We start from the raw sequence: 14,362 nt of genomic DNA on the forward strand, positions 1-14,362 counted from the left end.
AACACTACCAACTTCAGAAAAAACACAGTGGTAACACTACCAACTTCAGATTAAAAAAAGTGCGAACACGAACAACTTCAGAAAAAACACAGTGCGAACACGACCAACTACAGATAAAAAAGTGCTAACGCGACCAATTTCAGAAAAAACACAGTGCTAACACTACCTACTACAGATAAGACACAGTGCTAACACTACCAACTTCAGTTAAAACAATGTGCTAACACTACCAACTTCAGAAAAAACACAGTGGTAACACTACCAACTTCAGATTAAAAAAAGTGCGAACACGAACAACTTCAGAAAAAACACAGTGCGAACACGACCAACTACAGATAAAAAAGTGCTAACGCGACCAATTTCAGAAAAAACACAGTGCTAACACTACCTACTACAGATAAGACACAGTGCTAACACTACCAACTTCAGATAAAAAAAAGTGGTAACACGACCAACTTCAGAAAAAACTCTGTGCTAACACTACCAACTACAGATAAGACACAGTGCTGACACTACCAACTTCAGATAAAACACAGTGCTAATACTACCAACTTCAGATACAACACATTGCTAACACCACCAACTTCAGGTAAAACAAAGTGCTGACACGACCAACTTCTGATAAAAGACAGTGCTAACACGAACAACCTCAGATTAAACACAATGCTAACACTACCAACTTCAGATAAAACACAGTGCTAACACCACCAACTCGAGATAAAACACAGTGCTAACAATACCAACATCAGATAAAATACAGTGCTAATAATACCAACTTCAGATAAAACACAGTGCGAACACAACCAACTTCAGATAAAACACACTGCTAACACTACCATCTTCAGATAAAACACAGTGCGAACACAGCAACTTCAGATAAAACACAGTGCTAACACTACCAACTTCAAATAAATGACCGTGGGAACACCACCATCTTCAGATAAAAGACAGTGCTAATACGACCAACTTCAGATAAAACACGTTGCGAACACCACCAACTTCAGATTGAACAAAGTGCTAACACAACCAGCTTCAGATAAAACACAGTGCTAACACTACCAACTTCAGATAAAACGCAGGGCGAACACCACCAACTTCAGGTGAATCACAGTGCTGACACTCCCAACTTCAGAGAAAAGACAGTGCTGGCATAACCAACTTCAGATAAGACATAGTGCTAACACTACCAAGTTCCTATAACACACAGTGCGAACACTACCAACTTCAGATAAAACACAGCGCTAACACTACCAAGTTCCTATAACACACAGTGCGAACACTACCAACTTCAGATAAAACACAGTGCTAACACTACCAAGTTGCGATAACACACAGTGCTAACACTGCCAAATTCTGATAAAACACAGTGCGAACACCACCAACTTCAGGTAAAACAAAGTGCTGACAAGACCAACTTCTGATAAAAGAAAGTGCTAACACGAACAACCTCTGATAAAACACAATGGTAACACCACCAAATTCAGATGACACACAGTGCAAACTCTACCAGCTTCAGATTAAACACAATGCTAACACTACCAACTTCAGATGAAACACAGTGCTAACACCACCAACTCGAGATAAAACACAGTGCTATCAATACCAACATCAGAGAAGATACAGTGCGAATAATACCAACTTCAGATAAAACACAGTGCTAACACAGCAACTTCAAATAAAAGACCGTGGTAACACCACCAACTTCAGATAAAAGACAGTGCTAACACGACCAACTTCAGGTAAAACACGTTGCGAACACCACCAACTTCAGATTGAACAAAGTGCTAACACAACCAGCTTCAGATAAAACACAGTGCTAACACTACCGACTGCAGATAAAACGCAGTGCTAACACCACCAACTTCAGGTGAATCACAGTGCTGACACCAACAACTTCAGAGAAAAGACAGTGCTGGCATAACCAACTACAGATTAGACATCGTGCGAACACTGCCAACTTTAGACAAATGACAGTGCAAACACTACCAGCTGCAGATAAAACACAGTGCTAACACTACCAAGTTCCGAAAACACACAGTGCGAACACTACCAACTTCAGATAAAACACAGTGCTAACACTACCAAGTTCCGTTAACACACAGTGCTAACACTACCAAATTCAGATAAAACACAGTGCTAATACCACTTACTTCTGATAAAACACAATGCAAACACGAACAACTTCAGTTAAAACGCAGTGCGAGCACAACCAAATTCAGATAAAACACCGTGCGATCACTACCACCCTAAGATAACACACAGTGCTAACATTAGCAACTTCAGATAAAACACAGTGATAAATCTACCAACTTCAGATAAAACACAGTGCTCATACTACCAACTTCAGATAACACAGCGCAAGCAATACCAACTGCAGATAAAACACAATAAAACACCGCCAACATCAGATAAAACAGTGCTCACACGTCCAGCTTCAGATAAAACAAAGTGCTGACACTACAAACTTCAGATAAAACACAATTCGAACACTACCAACTTCAGATAAAATATAGTGCTAACACGACCAACGACAGATAAGATACAGTGCTGACACAACCATCTTCAGATAAAACGAAATTGCAAACACGAACAACTTCAGATAAAACGCAATGCTAACACCACCAACTTCAGGTGAATCACAGTGCTGACACTACCAACTTCAGATAAAATATAGTGCTAACACGACCAACGACAGATAAGACACAGTGCTGACACAACCATCTTCAGATAAAACGAAATTGCAAACACGAACAACTTCAGATAAAACGCAATGCTAACACCACCAACTTCAGGTGAATCACAGTGCTGACACTACCAACTTCAGATAAAAGACAGTGCTGGCATAACCAACTTCGGGTAAAAGACAATGCTAACACTACCAAGTTCCGATAACACACAGTGCTAACACTACCAAATTCAAATCAAACACAGTGCTAATACTACTAATTTCAGATAAAACACAATGCTAACACTAAAAACTTCAGTTAAAACGCAATGCGAACACTACCAACTTCAGATAAAACACAGTGCGAACACCACCAAGTTCCGATAACAAACAGTGCTAACACTACCAAATTCAGATAAAACACAGTGCTCACACTACCAAGTTCATATAAAACAAAGTGCTAACACTTCCAACTTCAGATAAAACACACTGCCAACACGAGCAACTGCAGATAAAACACAATGCTGACACCACCAACTTCAGATAAAATACAGTGCTAACACTACCAACTTCAAATAAAACGTATTTCTACCATTTTACTGTAAGTAAAGTAATAAGAAAGGGAAGATCTGCAGGTTTTATAGCAGATAGTGTTTTTTTTTAGTGAACCGAGGTCCCTAGTATAGTTAACATTTTCTAATTTCAACGTAATTTAAAAGGGGTAACTCAGCTGAGGCAAGTCATGGCAGCAGACCTCGCACCCGTGATATGCTCCTCCTGCAAGATGTGGGAAGTCATGGACACTACCAGTGTCCCTGCCGACCATGTGTGCGGGAAGTGTGTCCACCTGCAGCAACTGACCGATCGTATCTCGGAGCTGGAGCTGCGGGTGGACTCACTGTGGAGCATCCGCGATGCAGAGAAACTCGTGGATAGCACGTTTAGCGAGTTGGTCACACCGCAGGTAAAGGGTATACAGGCAGGAAGTGAATGGGTGACCACCAGGAAGAGTAAGAGGTGCAGGCAGGTAGTGCAGGGGTCCCCTGTGGCCATCCCCCTCTCAAACAGATATGCCACTTTGGATGCTGTTGGGGGGGATGACTTATCAGGGGAAGGCAGCAGCAGCCAACTTCCTGGCACCACGGGTAGCTCTGCTGCACAGGCTGGGAGGAAAAAGAGTGGAAGAGCTATAGTGATAGGGGACTCAATTGTAAGGGGAATAGACAGGCGTTTCTGCGGCCGCAACCGAGACTCCAGGATGGTGTGATGCCTCCCTGGTGCAAGGATCAAGGACGTCTCGGAGCGGCGACAGAACATTTTGGAGGGGGAGGGCGAACAGCCAGCTGTCGTGGTGCACATAGGCACCAACGATATAGGTAAAAAAGGGAATGAGGTCCTAAAAGCAGAATATAGGGAGTTAGGAGGTAAATTTAAAAATAGGACCTCAAAGGTAGTAATCTCAGGATTGCTGCCAGTGCCACGTGCTAGTCAGAGTAGAAATAGGAGGATATTTCAAATGAATACGTGGCTAGAGGAATGGTGCAAGGGGGAGGGATTCAAATTCCTGGGACACTGGAAACGGTTCTGGGGGAGGTGGGACCAGGACAAACCGGACGGTCTGCACCTTGCCAGGGCCGGGACCGCTGTCCTAGGAGGAGTGTTTGCGAGTGCTGTTGGGGAGGGTTTAAACTAAAGCGGCAGGGGGTTGGGAACCTGAGCAGGGAGAGAGAGGAAAGCGTAACAGGAAGGGACAGAAGGTATGGAGTAATAGGTAAAGTGTTAAAAAAGGAAAAAGCAGGAACTAAGCGTCACAAAACAGATTTGAAAGTTCTTTATCTGAATGCACGTAGCATTCGTAACAAAATGGACGAGTTAACGGCACAAATAACTACGTGTGGGTATGATCTTGTGGCCATTACAGAAACATGGCTGCAGGGTGACAACGACTGGGAATTAAATATGCCAGGGTATTTAAAAATCAGGAAGGACAGGCAGGAAGGAAGGGGAGGTGGGGTGGCTATGTTAATAAAGGAAGGAATCACTGCAATACAGATAAATGATATTGGGACAAAGCATCAAGATAATGAAACAGTTTGGGTGGAGATAAGGAATAATAAGGGGAAAAAACATTAGTGGGCGTAGTATATAGGCCTCCTAATAGTTGCAAATCTGCTGGAAGAAGTATTAATCAGGAAATAGTCGGGGCATGTAATCAGGGAACAGCTATAATTATGGGGGATTTTAATTATCATATTAACTGGACAAATCAAATTGGGCAGAGCAGCCTTGAGGACGAGTTCATTGAGTGCATCAGGGATGGATTTCTTGAGCAGTATGCAATTGATCCTACTAGGGGGCAGGCAACCTTGGACCTGGTCCTGTGTAATGAGTCAGGATTAATTAATAATGTCCTAGTTAAGGATCCCCTTGGAACGAGCGACCACAACATGGTTGAATTCCATATCCAATTAGAGGGCGAGAAGGTTGATTCTCAAACAAGCGTACTGAGCTTGAATAAAGGAGACTATGATGGTATGAGAGCGGAATTGATTAAAGTGGACTGGGAAAATAGATTAAAGGGTAAGACGGTACATGAGAAGTGGTGTTCATTTAGGGAGTTATTTTACAACTTTCAAAATAAATATATTCCACTGAGGAAAAAAGGGTGTAAAAGAAATGACAGCCATCCGTGGCTAAGTAAAGAAATCAAGGATCGGATCCGACTAAAAACAAGGACATATAAGGTAGCCAAAATTAGTGGCAGGATAGAAGATTGGGAATTCTTCAAAAGACAGCAAAAAGTAACTAAAGGATTGATTAAGAAAGGGATGTTAGATTATGAAAAGAAATTAGCAAAAAATATAAAAACAGATAGCAAGAGTTTCTACAGTTATATAAAAAGGAAAAGGGTGGCTAAGGCAAACGTAGGTCCCTTAGAGGATGAGACCGGAAAATTAATGGTGGGAAACATGGAGATGGCAAAAATGCTGAACAAATATTTTGTTTCAGTCTTTACAGTAGAGGACACTAAGAATATCCCAACACTGGACAAAAAGGGGACTCTACGGGGGGAGGAACGAAATACGATTAAAATCACTCAGGAGATGGTACTCAGTAAAATAATGGGACTCAAAGCGGATAAATCCCCTGGACCTGATGGCTTCCATCCTAGGGTCTTGAGGGAAGTGGCAGTAGGGATTGTGGACGCTTTGGTGATAGTTTTCCAAAATTCCCTGGACTCAGGAGAGGTCCCGGCAGATTGGAAAACTGCTAATGTAACACCGTTATTTAAAAAGGGTAGTAGGCAGAAGGCTGGAAATTATAGGCCAGTTAGCTTAACATCTGTGGTGGGTAAAATTTTGGAGTCTATTATTAAGGAGACAGTAACGGAACATTTAGATAAGCATAATTTAATAGGACAAAGTCAGCATGGCTTTATGAAGGGGAAGTCATGGCTGACAAATTTGCTTGAGTTCTTTGAGGATATAACGTACAGGGTGGATAAAGGGGAACCAGTGGACATAGTGTATTTAGACTTCCAGAAGGCATTCGACAAGGTGCCACATAAAAGATTATCACTTAAGATAAAAAATCACGGGATTGGGGGTAACATTCTGGCATGGGTGGAGGATTGGTTATCGAACAGGAAGCAGAGAGTTGGGATAAATGGTTCATTTTCGGACTGGCAACCAGTAACCAGTGGTGTTCCACGGGGGTCGGTGCTGGGTCCCCAACTCTTTACAATCTATATTAACGATTTGGAGGAGGGGACCGAGTGCAACACATCAAAGTTTGCAGATGATACAAAGATGGGAGGGAAAGTAGAGAGTAAGGAGGACATAACAAACATGCAAGGGGATATAGACAGGCTGGGTGAGTGGGCGGAGATTTGGCAGATGCAATATAATATTGGAAAATGTGAGGTTACATACTGTTCAAGTTATTTTCTTAATGGCGAGAGACTGTAAAGTACTGCAGTACAAAGGGATCTGGGGGTCCCAGTGCAAGAAAATCAAAAGGTTGGTATGCAGGTGCAGCAGGTGATCAAGAAAGCCAACGGAATGTTGGCTTTTATTGCGAGGGGGATAGAATATAAAAACAGGGAGGTATTGCTGCAGTTATATAGGGTATTGGTGAGACCGCACCTGGAATACTGCATACAGTTTTGGTCTCCATACTTAAGAAAAGACATACTTGCTCTCGAGGCAGTACAAAGAAGGTTCACTCGGTTAATCCCGGGGATGAGGGGGCGGACATATGAGGAGAGGTTGAGTAGATTGGGACTCGACTCATTGGAGTTCAGAAGAATGAGAGGCGATCTTATTGAAACACATAAGATTGTGAAGGGGCTTGATCGTGTGGAGGCAGTAAGGATGTTCCCAAAGATGGGTGAAACTCGAACTTGGGGGCATAATCTTAGAATAAGGGGCTGCTCTTTCAAAACTGAGATGAGGAGAAACTTCTTCACTCAGAGGGTGGTCGGTCTGTGGAATTTGCTGCCCCAGGAAGCTGTGGAAGCTACATCATTAGATAAATTTAAAACAGAAATAGACAGTTTCCTAGAAGTAAAGGGAATTAGGGGTTATGGGGAGCGGGCAGGAAATTGGACATGAAGCTGAGTTCGGATCGGTCAATGCCCTGTGGGTGGCGGAGATGGCCCAGGGGCTGTGTGGCCGGGTCCTGCTCCTACTTCTTGTGTTCTTTAGATTTGTGGTTGGGATCAGATCAGCCATGATCTTATTGAATGGCGGAGCAGGCTCGAGGGGCCGATTGGCCTGCTCCTGCTCCAATTTCTTATGTTCTTATGTTCTTATAGTGCAAACGCGACCAACTTCAGATAAAACACAATGCTAACACTACCAAGTTCAGATGACACACAGTGCAAACGCTACGAACTTCAGATAAAACACAATGCTGACACCACCAACTTCAAATAAAAGACAGTGGTATCACCACCAACTTCAGATAAAAGACAGTGCTAACACGACCAACTTCAGATAAAACACGTTGCGAACACCACAAACTTCAGATTGAACAAAGTGCTAACTCTACCAGCTTCAGCTGAAAGACAGTGCTAACACTGCCAACTTCAGATAAAACACATTGCGGACACGACCAACTTCAGATAAAACAATGTGCTAACACGACAAACTTCAGATAAAGCAAAGTGCTAACACTATCAACTTCAGAAAAAAACACAGTCCTTACACTATCAAGTACAGATAAGACACAGTGTTCAAACGACCAACTTCAGATAAAACACAGTGCTAAAACTGCCAACTTCAGATAAAACACATTGCGAACACTACCAAGTTCCGATAACGCACAGTGCTAACACAACCAAATTCAAATAAAACACAGTGCTAACACTACAAACTTCAGATAAAACACAGTGCGAACACAAACATCCTCAGGAAAAACACTGTGCTAACACCACCAACTTCAGGTAAAACACAGTGCTGACACGACCAAGTTCCAATAACGCACAGTGCTAACACAACCAAATTCAGATAAAACACAGTGCTTCCACGGCAAACTTCAGATAAAACAATGCGAACACGACCAACCTGAGAAAAAACACAGTGCGAACACCACCAACTTCAGGTAAAACAAAGTGCTGACACGACCAACGTCTGATAAAAGACAGTGCGAACACGACCAACCTCAGATAAAACACAATGGTAACACCACCAAATTCAGATTACACACAGTGCAAACACTACTAAATTCAGATTAAACACAATGCTAACACTACCAACTTCAGATAAAACATAGTGCTAACACCACCATCTCGAGATAAAACACAGATAAAATACAGTGATAATAACACCAACTTCAGATAAAACACAGTGCTAACACAACAAACTTCAGATAAAACAGACTGCTAACACTACCATCTTCAGATAAAACACAGCGCTTACACGGCAACTTCAGATAAAACACAGTGCTCACACCACCAACTTCAAATAAAAGACCGTGGTAACACCACCAACTTCAGATAAAAGACAGTGCAAACACGACCAACTTCAGATAAAACACGTTGCGAACACCACCAACTTCAGATTGAACAAAGTGCGAACACAACCAGCTTCAGACTAAACACACTGCTAACACTTCCAACTTCAGATAAAACACACTGCTAACACGAGCAACTGCAGATAAAACACAATGCTGACACCACCAACTTCAGATAAAACATAGTGCGAACGCGACCAACTTCAGATAAAACACAATGCTAACATTACCAACTTCAGATAAAACAGAGTGCAAACACCACCAACTCGAGATAAAACACAATGCAAACAAGACCAACTTCAGCCAAAACACAGTGCTTACAATACCAACTTCATATAAAACACAATGCGAACACCACCAACTTCAGATAAAACATAGTGCGAACGCGACCATCTTCATATAAAACACAGTGTTAACACAGCAACTTCAGATAAAACGCAGTGCTAACACCATCAACTTCAGATAAAAGACATCGCAAACACGATCAACTTCAGATAAATCACGTTGCGAACACCACCAACTTCATATTGAACAAAGTGCTAACACTACCAGTTTCAGATAAAAGACAGTGCTAACACTACCAACTACAGATAAGATACAGTGCTGACACAACAATCTTCAGATAAAACGAAATTTCAAACACGAACAACTTCAGATAAAACGCAATGCTAACACCACCAACTTCAGGTGAATCACAGTGCTGACACTACCAACTTCAGATAAAAGACAGTGCTGGCATAACCAACCTCAGATAAAACACAATGCTAACACGACTCGGGGGGGAGGAGCGAAATACGATTAAAATCACTCAGGAGATGGTACTCAGTAAAATAATGGGACTCAAGGCGGAGAAATCCCCTGGACCTGATGGCTTCCATCCTAGGGTCTTGAGGGAAGTGGCAGTAGGGATTGTGGATGCTTTGGTGATAGTTTTCCAAAATTCCCTGGACTCAGGAGAGGTCCCGGCAGATTGGAAAACTGCTAATGTAACACCGTTATTTAAAAAGGGTAGTAGGCAGAAGGCTGGAAATTATAGGCCAGTTAGCTTAACATCTGTGGTGGGTAAAATTTTGGAGTCTATTATTAAGGAGACAGTAACGGAACATTTAGATAAGCATAATTTAATAGGACAAAGTCAGCATGGCTTTATGAAGGGGAAGTCATGTCTGACAAATTTGCTTGAGTTCTTCGAGGATATAACGCATAGGGTGGATAAAGGGGAACCAGTGGACATAGTGTATTTAGACTTCCAGAAGGCATTCGACAAGGTGCCACATAAAAGATTATTACTTAAAATAAAAAATCACGGGATTGGGGGTAATATTCTGGCATGGGTGGAGGATTGGTTAACGAACAGGAAGCAGAGAGTTGGGATAAATGGTTCATTTTCGGACTGGCAACCAGTAACCAGTGTTGTTCCACAGGGGTCGGTGCTGGGTCCCCAACTCTTTACAATCTATATTAACGATTTGGAGGAGGGGACCGAGTGCAACATATCAAAATTTGCAGATGATACAAAGATGGGAGGGAAAGTAGAGAGTGAGGAGGACATAAAAAACCTGCAAGGGGATATAGACAGGCTGGGTGAGTGGGCGGAGATTTGGCAGATGCAATATAATATTGGAAAATGTGAGGTTATGCACTTTGGCAGGAAAAATCAGAGAGCAAGTTATTTTCTTAATGGCGAGAGACTGGAAAGTACTGCAGTACAAAGGGATCTGGGGGTCCTAGTGCAAGAAAATCAAAAAGTTGGTATGCAGGTGCAGCAGGTGATCAAGAAAGCCAACGGAATGTTGGCTTTTATTGCTAGGGGGATAGAATATAAAAACAAGGAGGTATTGCTGCAGCTATATAAGGTATTGGTGAGACCGCACCTGGAATACTGCATACAGTTTTGGTCTCCATACTTAAGAAAAGACATACTTGCTCTCGAGGCAGTACAAAGAAGGTTCACTCGGTTAATCCCGGGGATGAGGGGGCGGACATATGAGGAGAGGTTGAGTAGATTGGAACTCTACTCATTGGAGTTCAGAAGAATGAGAGGCGATCTTATTGAAACATATAAGATTGTGAAGGGTCTTGATCGGGTGGATGCAGTAAGGATGTTCCCAAAGATGGGTGAAACTAGAACTAGGGGGCATAATCTTAGAATAAGGGGCTGCTCTTTCAAATCTGAGATGAGGAGAAACTTCTTCACTCAGAGGGTGGTAGGTCTGTGGAATTTGCTGCCCCAGGAAGCTGTGGAAGCTACATCATTAGATAAATTTAAAACAGAAATAGACAGTTTCCGAGAAGTAAAGGGAATTAGGGGTTATGGGGAGCGGGCAGGAAATTGGACATGAAGCTGAGTTCGGATCGGTCAATGCCCTGTGGGTGGCGGAGAGGGCCCAGGGGCTATGTGGCCGGGTCCTGCTCCGACTTCTTGTGTTCTTTAGATTTGTGGTTGGGATCAGATCAGCCATGATCTTATTGAATGGCGGAGCAGGCTCAAGGGGCCGATTGGCCTACTCCTGCTCCAATTTCTTATGTTCTTATGTTCTTATGACCAAGGTCAGATGACACACAGTGCAAACACGACTAACTTCAGATAAAACACAATGCTGTCACGACCAACTTCAAATAAAAGACAGTGGTATCACCACCAACTTCAGATAAAAGACAGTGCTAACACGACCAACTTCAGATAAAACACGTTGCGAACACCACAAACTTCAGATTGAACAAAGCGCTAACTCGACCAGCTTCAGCTGAAAGACAGTGCTAACACTACCAACTTCAGATAAAAGACAGTGCGAACACTACCAACTTCAGATAAAACAATGTGCTAACACGACCAACTTCAGATGAAACAAAGTGCGAACACTATCAACTTCAGAAAAAAACACAGTCCTTACACTACCAAGTACAGATAAGACACAGTGTTGAAACTACCAACGTCAGATAAAACACAGTGCAAAAACTGCCAACTTCAGATAAAACACAGTGTGAACACCACCAAGTTCCGATAACGCACAGTGCTAACACGACCAAATTCAAATAAAACACAGTGCTAACATTACAAACTTCAGATAAAACAAAGTGCGAACACAAACATCCTCAGGAAAAACAATGTGCTCACATCACCAACTTCAGGTAAAACACAGTGCTAACATTACTAACTTCAGATAAAAGATAGTGCGAACACTACCAACTTCAGATAAAGCAATGTGCTAACACGACCAACTTCAGATAAAACACAGTGCTAACACTACCAAGTTCCGATAACAAACAGTGCTAACACTAAAAAATACAAATAAAATACAGTGCTAAAACTACGAACTTCAGATAAAACACAGTGCTCACACTACCAACTTAAGATAACACAGCGCAAGCAATAGAAACTGCAGATAAAACACAATGCGAACACGACCAACCTGAGAAAAAAACACAGTGCCAACACCACCAACTTCAGGTAAAACAGTGCTGACACGACCAACTTCTGATAAAAGACAGTGCTAACACGAACAAACTCATATAAAACACGTTGCGAAAACCACCAACTTCAGATTGAACAAAGTGCTAACACGACCAGCTTCAGATAAAAGACAGTGCGAACTCTGCCAACTTCAGATAAAACACAGTGCTAACACGACCAACTTCAGATAAAACACATTGCGAACACGACCAACTTCAGATAAAACACAATGCGAACACTACCAAGTTCAGATGACACACAGTGCGAACACGACCAACTTCAGATAAAACACAGTGCTAACACTACCAACTGCAGATAAAACACAATGCTGACACCACCAACTTCAGGTAAAACACAGTGCTAACACGACCAAATTCAGATAAAACATAATGCTAAAACGACCAACTGCAGATAAAACACAATGCTAACACGACCAACTTCAAATAATAGACAGTGGTAAAACCACCAACTTCAGATAAAAGACAGTGCGAACACGACCAACTTCAGATAAAACACGTTGCGAACACTACCAACTTCAGATTGAACAAAGTGCGAACACAACCAGCTTCAGACTAAACACAGTGCTAACACTTCCAACTTCAGATAAAACACACTGCTAACACGAGCAACTGCAGATAAAACACAATGCTGACACCACCAACTTCAGATAAAACATAGTGCGAACGCGACCAACTTCAGATAAAACACAATGCTAACACTACCAATTTCAGATGACACACAGTGCAAACACGACTGACTTCAGATAAAACACAATGCTAACATTACCAACTTCAGATAAAACAGAGTGCAAACACCACCAACTCGAGATAAAACACAGTGCAAACAAGACCAACTTCAGACAAAACACAGTGCTAACAATACCAACTTCATATAAAACACAATGCGAACACCACCATCTTCAGATAAAACACAGTGTTGAGACAGCAACTTCAGATAAAACACAGTGCTAACACCATCAACTTCAGATAAAAGACCTCGCGAACACGATCAACTTCAGATAAATCACGTTGCGAACACCACCAACTTCATATTGAACAAAGTGCTAACACTACCAGTTTCAGATAAAAGACAGTGCAAACACTACCAACTACAGATAAGACACAGTGCTGACACAACAATCTTCAGAAAAACGAAATTGCAAACACTAACAACTTCAGATAAAACGCAATGCTAACACCACCAACTTCATGTGAATCACAGTGCTGACACTACCAACTTCAGATAAAAGACAGTGCTGGCATAACCAACTTCAGATAAAACACAATGCTAACACTACCAAGGTCAGATGACACACAGTGCAAACACGACTAACTTCAGATAAAACACATTGCGAACACGACCAACTTCAGATAAAACACAATGCTAACGCTACCAAGTTCAGATGATACACAGTGCTAACTCGACCAGCTTCAGCTGAAAGACAGTGCTAACACTACTAACTTCAGATAAAAGACAGTGCGAACACGACCAACTTCAGATAAAACAAAGTGCGAACACTATCAACTTCAGAAAAAAACACAGTCATTACACTACCAAGTACAGATAAGACACAGTGTTGAAACTGCCAACTTCAGATAAAACACAGTGCGAACACCACCAAGTTCCGATAACGCACAGTGCTAACACGACCAAATTCAAATAAAACACAATGCTAACACTACAAACTTCAGATAAAACACAGTGCGAACACAAACATCCTCAGGAAAAACACTGTGCTAACACCACCAACTTCAGGTAAAACACAGTGCTGACATTACTAACTTCAGATAAAAGATAGTGCGAACACCACCGACTTCAGATGAAAAACAGTGCTAACACTACCAACTTCAGAAAAAGCAACGTGCTAACAGGACCAACTTCAGATAAAACACAGTGCTAACACTACCAAGTTCCGATAACAAACAGTGTTAACACTAACAAATACAAATAAAACACAGTGCTAAAACTACCAACTTCAGATAGAACACAGTGCTCACACTACCAACTTAAGATAACACAGCGCAAGCAATAGAAACTGCAGATAAAACACAATGCGAACACGACCAACCTGAGAAAAAACACAGTGCCAACACCACCAACTTCAGGTAAAACAAAGTGCTGACACGACCAACTTCTGATAAAAGACAGTGCTAACACGAACAAACTCATATAAAACACGTTGCGAAAACCACCAACTTCAGATTGAACAAAGTGCTAACACGACCAGC

Source organism: Heptranchias perlo, unplaced genomic scaffold (assembly GCF_035084215.1).
Source record: "Heptranchias perlo isolate sHepPer1 unplaced genomic scaffold, sHepPer1.hap1 HAP1_SCAFFOLD_88, whole genome shotgun sequence".
NCBI lineage: Eukaryota > Metazoa > Chordata > Chondrichthyes > Hexanchiformes > Hexanchidae > Heptranchias > Heptranchias perlo.